The sequence below is a fragment of the Montipora foliosa genome, chromosome 6 (genome assembly GCF_036669935.1).
Source record: "Montipora foliosa isolate CH-2021 chromosome 6, ASM3666993v2, whole genome shotgun sequence".
NCBI lineage: Eukaryota > Metazoa > Cnidaria > Anthozoa > Scleractinia > Acroporidae > Montipora > Montipora foliosa.
Genome location: NC_090874.1, coordinates 57,721,084 through 57,731,083, shown reverse-complemented (window position 1 = coordinate 57,731,083; position 10,000 = coordinate 57,721,084). Strand labels below are relative to the sequence as shown.

Here is a 10,000-nt window from a genome sequence, read left to right as displayed (position 1 = left end):
GATTCTGTCTATAATAGTAAGATTTCTCCATTTCCCCAATTTTAATTTTCCTTTAATTGATTGAATGACTTCATCACAATTTAGCTTCTGCCTAAGGAAAAAGTCATATGTGAAGTACACTCCCAACGTTTTTGCCGTCCTCTTAAGTTTAGCCTTCCTTAATTCCCTTTTTTTCACTCCCAGGTGCTAAATTTTGATTCCAAGAAGGAGTATTTGATAATTGATATGGAGTCCTGAGCACTCCTCAAACTCTTACGTTGTATCAAGAAATCTATTAAACGATCGCTCATTTCTCACTAATTAATCCTATTAAATCATCTACAAATATTCCCAATTTAATTTCCTTGCCGTCTACAGTAATACATTGAATGCTTTAAATTCCGAAGTGGTAAAGCTCCTGGTAACGATGGCTAAACCGTAGATTTCCACAAGGGCTTCTCGAGCTTATTAGGTCAAAAGCTTACTGATTCCTTAAACTTCTCTTTTGAACACGGCGCATTGTCTAACTCAGAGAAACAAGCTGTTATTCGATTGATTGATAAGAAAGATGGAGACAGAAGGTACGTTAAGACTTGAACTGGCGACCGATTTCTCTTTTAAATGTTGATGTTAAGATTTCCTCCAAAGCCCTTGCCCCACTGTCGGCTTATCTGTTCATTATTGCTCTAGAGTTGTTACTTATGAAGATTCGAAGTGATCAAGACATAAGTGGTGTTTACGTTGAAGACAAAGAAAGTAAACTTGTGGCCTTTGCCGATGACCTAACGACTTTTGTTCAGGGCATCAAATCCTTTGAACGTCTTTCCCTGACACTAAGTAGTTCTGAATTTGCGCTGGTTTGAATCAATCAATTTTAGCATTGACGACCTGCCCAACTGCCTTCCTAGTTTTTTCAGGGAATGCCTTGCAGTCTGGTCCAAATTATCTGTTAAACCCTTTCTGACATGTGAACAAGTTTTTAATCGAATTTTATGGAACAACCAGTTTCTGCGTATTGATGGTAAAATGGTCTTTTGTCGCAAACTCTTTTCTAAGGGCATGATAACTCTTGCTAACGATTAATTCTTATTGCTTGGAAATGTTCAACTCTCTTCCTCTCGCACGAAAAAAGCTTGTTAAGTCCAAAGAGGCAGGTACAGTTCAGATTCCGTCGTACTCTTACAATACATTATCTAACTGCACCCTTTGTCTTGAAGATGATGTGTTATCACATGATAAATTAACCCCCTCTAAATTGTATTGGAAACTCGTTAAAATAATTCTGCAGGTCCCTCCTACAGCACACTACAAATACACCACTTCGTTCAACGACCGGATTCTTGACTGGGAAAAAATCTACCTAATTTCTCATGTAGTCTCACTCGACAGCAGAACCAGATTCTTCCAATACAAACTGCTCACCAAATAATTTACACTAACAAATCGTTATACAAAAGGAAATTAGTCGACTCACCCCTCTTCTCTTTCAGCAAAAATTCTGACGAATCTCTCGAGCATCTCTTTTGTCATTGCAGTTTTAGAGTGGCCTGCTGGGAGTCCGTTTTTCTTTGGCTTAAGAAATTACACATCGAATTCTCTTGGGATTCTTTTAAGCGACTGACATTTTTTCTGGCATAACTCCTATTATGTCTCACTGGCTTTTTTAAAATCATGTCATTATTGTTGGAAAACAAACAATTTATCAGAATCGCCTTAAGAAATCTTTTGCCGTCATTGTCTCATCTAATTACTAAACTAAAATACATTGAATCTATCGAGCCTAACCCTGCAAGCTGAAAAAAAGTAACCCCCCCCCCCTTCACTTTTCTAATGGTCCGTCCCTAATAGTCTGTATGTAGGCTTCAATGTAGTAGTATATAGTCTATATATTGTACGTAAGTAAACGAACAAATGTTTGCAAATAACCTCATTCATATAAATGTACTGTAAGTGAACGTAATGTAAATAATATAGTGATGTAAGCATCCAGTGTTTGTGTGTCAGGTGTGTCTCAATAAAAATTACGTTCTCAAAAAAAAAAAAAAGATACCTTGGTTTCACACGATGCGGAAACCAACCTTGGACCCACTCTGAATTACTCTACTAATGGCTCCGGCAAAACGAATGGGAATATGAGCATAGCACACCTAAATGTTCGTTATATCAAATGCTGAGATCATTTTGTCCTCGTAAAAGAACAGTGTTGGCCAACAAGTTCAACAAGTTCGATATATTTACTGTTCGATCTATTTACTGAATCGGAAACATAGCTAAACAGCACAGGTCAAGACTTGTAAATTGAAATCCCTGGTTATGTGATCTATCGCATCGATTGTCATAATGGCAGAGATGGCGGCGGCGTTTGTGCTATGTTTCGCGAAATTTTAAAACCAAGTGCTTGATCGAGGGACATCTCATTCACTACACCGTCTGGTTTCCAGCAACTGTGGACAAAAATCGAGGTTAGGAAGTTGAAATCGTTTATCGTTTGCACGGTGTATATGTTGACGGCAAAATCTGTTTTCAGGTTGAATCCGTTTTTACTCAGGTTAAACTGATGATCCTCATTTTACCTTGGTTCTGAATACGCACTCAGATGAATCGAAGAAACATTTTTTGGGTCTAAATTAAGCCTGGAGAAAATTAGGGTCAGGTTAGGATAAGTTTTGTTTATGATACATGAATGTCAATTGACTTATTACACAAAAGTAAATAATGAAATTAAAGCACTGTGATAGGTCAAGCATGTTCGTCGTTGTACTGTAGTGGTAAGGACACACGGGACAACAAATCTGGAGGATCCGAGTTCGAGTAAAGGTGAGTGCACAGTACAGTTCTTTGATCTCTTACTATGTTGTAATGTCGAGAACTGCATAATGAATACAGAAACCGATAAGATAATATAAGTCATTAAGATGATGTGTTGAGATTGGTAAGACAGTGCTTGAGGGAAGGTGGAGGTGTTTTCAGTCCTTTTTGGAGGATTGATAGCTGCTTTAATATTCAACCTATAGGTAAAATGAGGATCACCAATTTAACCTAGGTAAAAACGGATACAACCTGAAAACGGATTTGACCGACAACATATACAGCTATTTCAATTAACGTTGTCGGATCAAATCATAAAGCTACAAGGCAAGACCGCAAGGTTATGTGGAATTTTTTTGCTAAATAAATTTATCAAAATCAGCAAAGCCTCGTCCGTACAGCACTTTTTCGACCTCCCTGTGAAAAATGGCAAGTCCGGGAGTTCGTCCTCACTGTCATGAGTTCCATTTAGCTGAACAAGAAAACACCAGTGAGCTGTATTCAGTTCCTGTGCTAACTGTGATTAGGGAACTTTTAAGCAGCGACGACAGCAACACCAAAGAAAACATCACTTGAAAATATCACTTTATTTTATTTGTGTTAATTCGCCATTATTTTAACTCGTTCCTCTTCTACAGAAACGGCAAACTACCCAGGAACCAAATTGGTAGGAGTGGCGCTCAAGTAAAGAAAAGTGAGTGAAAAATTCGCCGTCGTGTGTTCACGTTCTCAACAAAACCTTGAATTTGGTCATTTCACTTTGATATTTTGCAGAGGACGGCAAAGAAATTTATCAAAATTTAAAACGCACGTGAAAAACTACTGTTTTTGCTCATTAAACCTTTTGTTTTGTGGCGTTTTCGCTGCCGTCGCTGTTGTAGTCGCTTAGCTCCCTAATAGCTATGAACGAAGCTACTTCATTTAAATGGTACCGACACAAAAAATATAATTTTACCATTAATAACAAAGAGGGCAAAATTACTGAATGCTGATTGGTCAATGAAGAGAGTATTTTTTTCTTAATTTTGCTTGAGAAGAGGACAAAATTACTCGCTCACGATTGGTCGAGCGCCAAAAATTCTCGCTCCTGATTGGCTGAACGTACGTCTTCCACATTCAGTTGGTTTCTTCTGTTTGAGCAAAACAACTTCGTCTTCATCGAAGTTTGTCTTTTAATTCGCGCTGCATTCGCCGAAAAGGCATAAAGATTAAGAACTAGCTTTAAAAGATGATCTGGAATTTGAATTTTCGAGTGACAAGAAGAAGGGCAAAAGATTTTTTTCATGAAAAGCTTAAAACTTGGATCGACTTACATGGCGCCCGGCGTAGCGGGATTGTGTGGTTGAAAAACAAAATGATTCCTTTCGTCAAGGGCTTTCAGTTTACCACGACATCTTGCAGCTCAACAAAAAAGGTCACAGAACAATTTGCCATTGACGGGAGGAACAAGTAGCTCAAATTTGGTGGATTTCTTTGGACAAACCGTTTGCTATGTTTACGGATGCGTATTTGCAAGTGGTAAAAACCTCTACAGCACAGGTGAATAAAATAAATTGAAGCTTAACATTTGGTTTAATCGTTGTTACAGTTGTTTACGAATGAAACTCGTATTTTCCTCTCGAGTGGATGTAAATAACAATCATCTATACTCGTTTTGGACGCAAAGAACAAGTTGACTTGCTTGTCTGTTTGTTAGTTGTTTTGCTTCCGAGCGAACGAGTGTTTTAACTCCGCTTAGCTGTCTCTTTTTCGAGGTGCCTCAACAGTGTTAAGAAAATTTTGCCCTCTTTGTTATTAACAAGTAATCGCAATGGGTCCTCGTAAAATTAAGGATTAATATCACTTGTGTTTTCAGAAGTTGCTGAAATTGCCCTCGTCCCTGCGCGACTCGGGCAATTTCAGCAACTTCTGAAAACACGCGTGATATTAATCCTTAATTTTACTCGGCCCCATGCGATTACCTATACTAAACACGATTAACAGCTAACGCTGGGGCTCAAACGTAATGATTTTCTTCACTGCTGCATAAATAGAAGAATTTTTACTTTTCTACTCGGCAAAAGCTGTCAAAGCGGCATGAAATTAACATACGTGTATGCACGTGCAGTCCGTGAGTTTCGCGTGAGTTACATGCTGATTCACATGGCGTTATAAAAATAATTTGAAAAAGAATATTGTCGAACATAATTTGCTTTACAAACTTTACAGCGTAAAACTGGGACATAAATGAAATCTTTTTAACACTAATCGGACCCCCTCATTCCTCGCACTGAGAATGTTTGACTTGACGGGCGGAGAAGCTTGAATCAATTTTCAGGCGTCTTCTTGAGTAACACACTCCCCTGAGTATGCAACCTGAGGAGACGGGGATGATATTCAGGATAAAATTACTATACCTTTTCTTTTCTTCCTCAATGTTGAGACGAGTGAGTTCTTGGCTTAAGGTAAGTGTGGAGCGACCCTCAAAGTAATCATCCCCTTTTTCGACACTAAGTAGTAATGGAAAACGTCTTATTTCCTTCATAGATGTAACCAAAAGTAAAGTTAATCTGCTGCTATCCGGAGTTCCTCTGTGTATCTCTCCAATAAGTAGGCTTTTAATCTAGTAATACTGTCAAACAGAGGCACGTTTACACAATACGAATTGTGCGAGTCTTTGTTTGTCGCTTTTAAAACACCGTGCGCAGACAAATGATAACAGTGTTTTCTTCCATCCTACTTCTCGCGCCTCCGAAAATAAATTAAGAATTACCCATATTACTTTTCGGTCTTGTCTTTAAGCTTGAAACTTTTATCCGACAACCTTAATTGAAATAGCTGAAGTACTCTCAAAAAACGTAGGGGATTCCCGTGCAGTGCCTTATAACTGAACTAGCACGCACTTACTTATCTTAAATTACATTAAAAATAGAGCAAGAGCGCCCAAGCCTGTTATCAATACCGGAAGCTATAAATAGTAAGGCCAATAGTTGATGTTTTTGATGATATCGAGGACAAACTTCAAGTATTTAATTTCCTTTTTTCTTCCATACTTGACCAGCATGCTCCGATTAAAACTTTCAAAGTCCGCGGAAAGCCAAATCCATGTATAACTGATATCGATTTCGCACGATAAATTGTTAAATATACGCGCACTGGTGAAAACAAAGAGGTAAGAAAAAGTAAGGACCCAATGGCTTGGACGGCTTACAGAAACCTAAGACAGGAGGCTAAAAGAGAAATTAAAATTGCTGAACGAGAATTCTTCATAGAACAGATCCAAATACGCCCAGGCAATACAAACAACATTTGGAAAGCAATTCGTCACATAATCCCTAAAAAGTGTACACCCCGGGGAATTTTCGGCAAGGATAACAAAACTGTTGGAGACGAATTCAATCAGTTTTTTGTTTCAGTTGGCCAAACTTTTGTTGACAAATCCAGTCATTGGCTATAATGAATGCAACATAACACTGAACCGACATTATTTTGTTCTAACACAGCATCCTTTAATTGTGCGAACAGTTTCAGTTGAATACTAAAGGCAGTAGTGAGATAGAACGCATAATATCATCAATGCCATCTAACAAAGTCCCAGGGATCGACAAGATTCCTGTTCGTGTTTTGAAGGACTGCGGCGAATCATGCGTATTTCCCACCACTTAGAGACTGGCAAATAACACCAGACCTATCTCACTTTTACCGGTTTTGTAAAAAGTAACAATGATATTGAATGTAAGGAGAAATGTAGACTCGGAAAAATATCCGAGTTCCAGATGGGATTTGAACCCACGACCCTCCGTGATCTAGTCGGATGCTCTAACCACTGAGCTACTGGAGACTCTATGGTGAGCAAGGGTCAATTGGAACCGCATCGCACGGCTACACAGCCAAGTATTGACTGGCACATTTGTAAAAAGTCTGTGAAAAAGTCGTACATATTAATCACTTTACTTCTTATTTGCAAAAACTCAAAGTGGAAACAAGAAATAGCACTCGACAGAAACTCGCATCTGTCATAGAAACAACCGACACTATTCTAAGAGCAATAGATCAAAAGATGTTGACTTTGGCAGTGTTTTTAGACATGAGCAAGGCCTTTGACAGCGTTACCCACGAAACCCTGATCTTGAAATTGCAACTTGTGGGCGCCTCAAACTCAGTTAGTTATCCAGTGGTTTTGTAGCTACCTTTATGATAGACGACAAGTGGAACGAATCTATTCAACATTGTCAGAGCCCTTGTCAATCAGCTGCGGCGTTCCGCGGGGGAGTATACTTGGACCACTTATTTAGTATATACACTAATGATATTTCTTCAGCACCACAGAAATGCAGTGTTCAGAATTATAATATATAGATTTAGCCAAGCTTAAAGGCGGAGCTCCCGAGTTATTTAGTCTTGACTGGCTGTACAGTTTCTTCGCTTTCTTCTATAAAAAAATTCGTTGCCTAAGTAGTGAATTCCACGGTAAATTTCACGCAAAAAACGGATATCGCATGAATCACGAAACGATGTGTGAGTTCGCATTTTAGAGCAAAACAAAAAATAGGCGCTCGAGAGGCGCATGTGACTACTGCGGAGATGTGCAAGGGGAAAATATGGAAGAAGTAGAATATTCTGTTATGTGAATAGGGCAAGCTGAACTCTGGGAATTGATTCACCGCAGCTTTCAAATCGACACTGAGTTTCTCGACAACTGAAAATTTTACGTGCAATAGATCATTTGCATTGTCACGTAACAACAAAAATACATTCGAAACGTTCGATGAAAAACGCCAATAACTTGGAATGTTACAGGAAGGTAATCTAGGCAGCGTTTACACGAACCCGGTTTCATTTGTAACCACATCGTTTTCGATGCGGTTACACCTTCTGTTTACACGACACCGATGGAGACTATTGCCCGCTCGCTTATACCATCACGACTTGGATTTTCTGGCGAAAACAGTTCCGTGTAAACACTTCCAAACCGCATCGATTTTGACGCGGTTTCGAAGTCATGAAGCCGTGTCGATGTGAGACCGCGTTCGTGTAAACGCTACCTTAGAAACCTCGCCTGTTGGGTACATTGTTTCTCAGCTATTTGTCCATCGAAGCGTTTCACGCACCTTTAAAATCGACTTTTGTGTAGATGGATCAAGGTGCTCCAACATCTGGACTTCACTTTGCCATGAAAGATCTTACTTTTCTCGTATGAGATAAATACACGTCTATGAATACATCTCGTAATGTTCTTGAAAACTGCTGAGATTCATGGGATCATGGTGTCACGTAAAGGTAACACTTAGGAAATTCAAAATGCCGTATTTTCGAAACAAAGGACGTCACGGAACTGGAAACTTGAAAAAATATTTATTTCTAGATCATCTTCAACTTCCTATAGATAAAAATTCAGAAGACCTTGCCAACTTGGTGATCTTCGTGTTGTCTTCCAGGAGATTCAAGTTGTCTTTGCGTAATATGTAGCTCTAACAGTGCACGATATTATTTTGGTATTGTATATCATTGTAGTGCCATGGTAGAAGTCTTGGGTAAATAGCCCCCTGAGAAGACATGTGGTTACTAGCAAAGTACTGAACTCAGAAAGATTGAAGAAAATAAAAGGGAATCGAGAAACATTGGCTTCTGGGCCGACATGTTGATCATTTTCAAGTTCTCTCACAACTTCTTTTCACCACAAGTTTAAGCTTGCACTCTGAGCATCTGACAGCTTTGTAATACAAACGTTCACTTAAGTTACTGCCTGTCCGGCGGAGTTAGTATCTCGATGGGTGACCTAAAAAAATATACCCCTTCATATAACAGAAGCGTTGGACCGAAATTCTATTTTAACGCTCACAAATGCGACCTAAGCAAGGTACAGATTTTGTTGGCTTGCTTTAAGTTTTGTTTTTGTTAGTTTTCTTTTTCTTTGAAGTGTTATAAAGTTTGATAATAAATGTGCGAATTCAACACAAAGATCACAATCGCCCAACTCTTGAGGTTGAACATTGTTTCTGCAAAGTCAAAAATTTACCTTCTAAGACGAGGTTATTTATCACCAGGTAATTCCATCGTTTTGGGAATAGCAGCTACTTTATTGTTCATCAGCGTCACAATTTTTTGCCGATTTTGGCGCTCATTTTGTTGAAACGCAAGCACGCTTCTAACAGACCTGTTTATTTTCGTGACTTATGCGCTGCTTACAATGCACTACCACAAAAATCCCCCCATATCATATTTCCACGCCCGTATGTAAATTTGTTAAGCTCGAAAATTACACGACACGACAAAATTTCAGATAATATGGAAACCTCACAAAAATCTTTTCCAGCGAAAAATGTATTGAAACAAATTAACAACATATTTGCTATTAGAGGCAAAAAACTCTTCCTATTTCAATTGCGTGCGGGCAAACGAGACACACAATCGGTGTCACAAAGCATATGCTATTAACTAAATTTCTGACAGCTCACATCAAACCCTTTTCGAAAGAACCTTGACCGTAAATAATAAAGCACAAAAGAGACAACAAACTGTCATTCAAATAATTTTTCACTGTCACATTTCCAATTTTTTTTCACCTCTGCAGAGTGGAATACAAAATAAATGTTACTTGCCAGACAACTTTAAATAGATGCAACTTCAGTAAACACTGTCAGACAGACAACAGAGATCACAGATCTACTTACGGTGTTCGATTCCTTCTCTGTCTTTGTTGAACCCATAAGTTATCAGAGAAATTTCCATTCGGTTTCAGTGTTGTACATAACACCACCTTGGCGAAATATTTGATTTCGGCTCGACGGGCGAAAGATTGCTGTCGAAGTCCATTACTCGTCGCTTTTAGGATTCCAGATCTTTATGTTTCACCACCTGTCTTGACGTTCCATTCTTGAGCTACATATGGGTATATTTTGTTTAAAGATGTACTAAAACGCCATGTGCGTTACAATGACTTTCGACGCCATCGCAGGTTAATTAAATGTCCTCCCGTGTGCACCAGAGAGATGTACGCATTACTCCAGTCCCCGTAAACGTAATAAAATACGCACAGAAGACTCTATGCACAAAGACATCACTTACCAGGGGAGTGACAGGCGAGACGTTTACCGCACGGAAAAAAATACGGAAAAATGAAACGCAGATTCCGACTGGGTTTGGCAACCCAGCATTCTCGTCACCAGAGTCTTGGATCGACAGTCAAGAGAAGACCTCTGGGGTCGAGATTGGCAACCCAGTAACTAAGACG

At 39.0% G+C, this 10,000-nt stretch overlaps 1 protein-coding gene across 4 annotated transcripts in view; it reads right to left on the bottom strand.

The window, feature by feature from the left end:
- LOC138007890 (uncharacterized) overlaps positions 1-10,000 on the bottom strand; it is a 29,312-nt gene that overhangs the window by 7,602 nt on the left and 11,710 nt on the right. The window contains exons 1-2 of one of the 4 annotated variants that reach the window (XM_068855001.1): positions 7,878-7,953; positions 2,030-2,423 (exon numbers count right to left, since the gene is read on the bottom strand). The exons of 1 other annotated variant lie outside the window; for it this stretch is intronic. The gene's annotated coding sequence lies outside the window, so the exon portion shown is untranslated. Of the gene's footprint in view, positions 1-2,029; positions 2,424-5,183; positions 5,215-7,877; positions 7,960-10,000 lie in introns of those variants that run through there. 2 more of the 4 variants (XM_068855002.1, XM_068855000.1) reach the window with 2 other exon arrangements.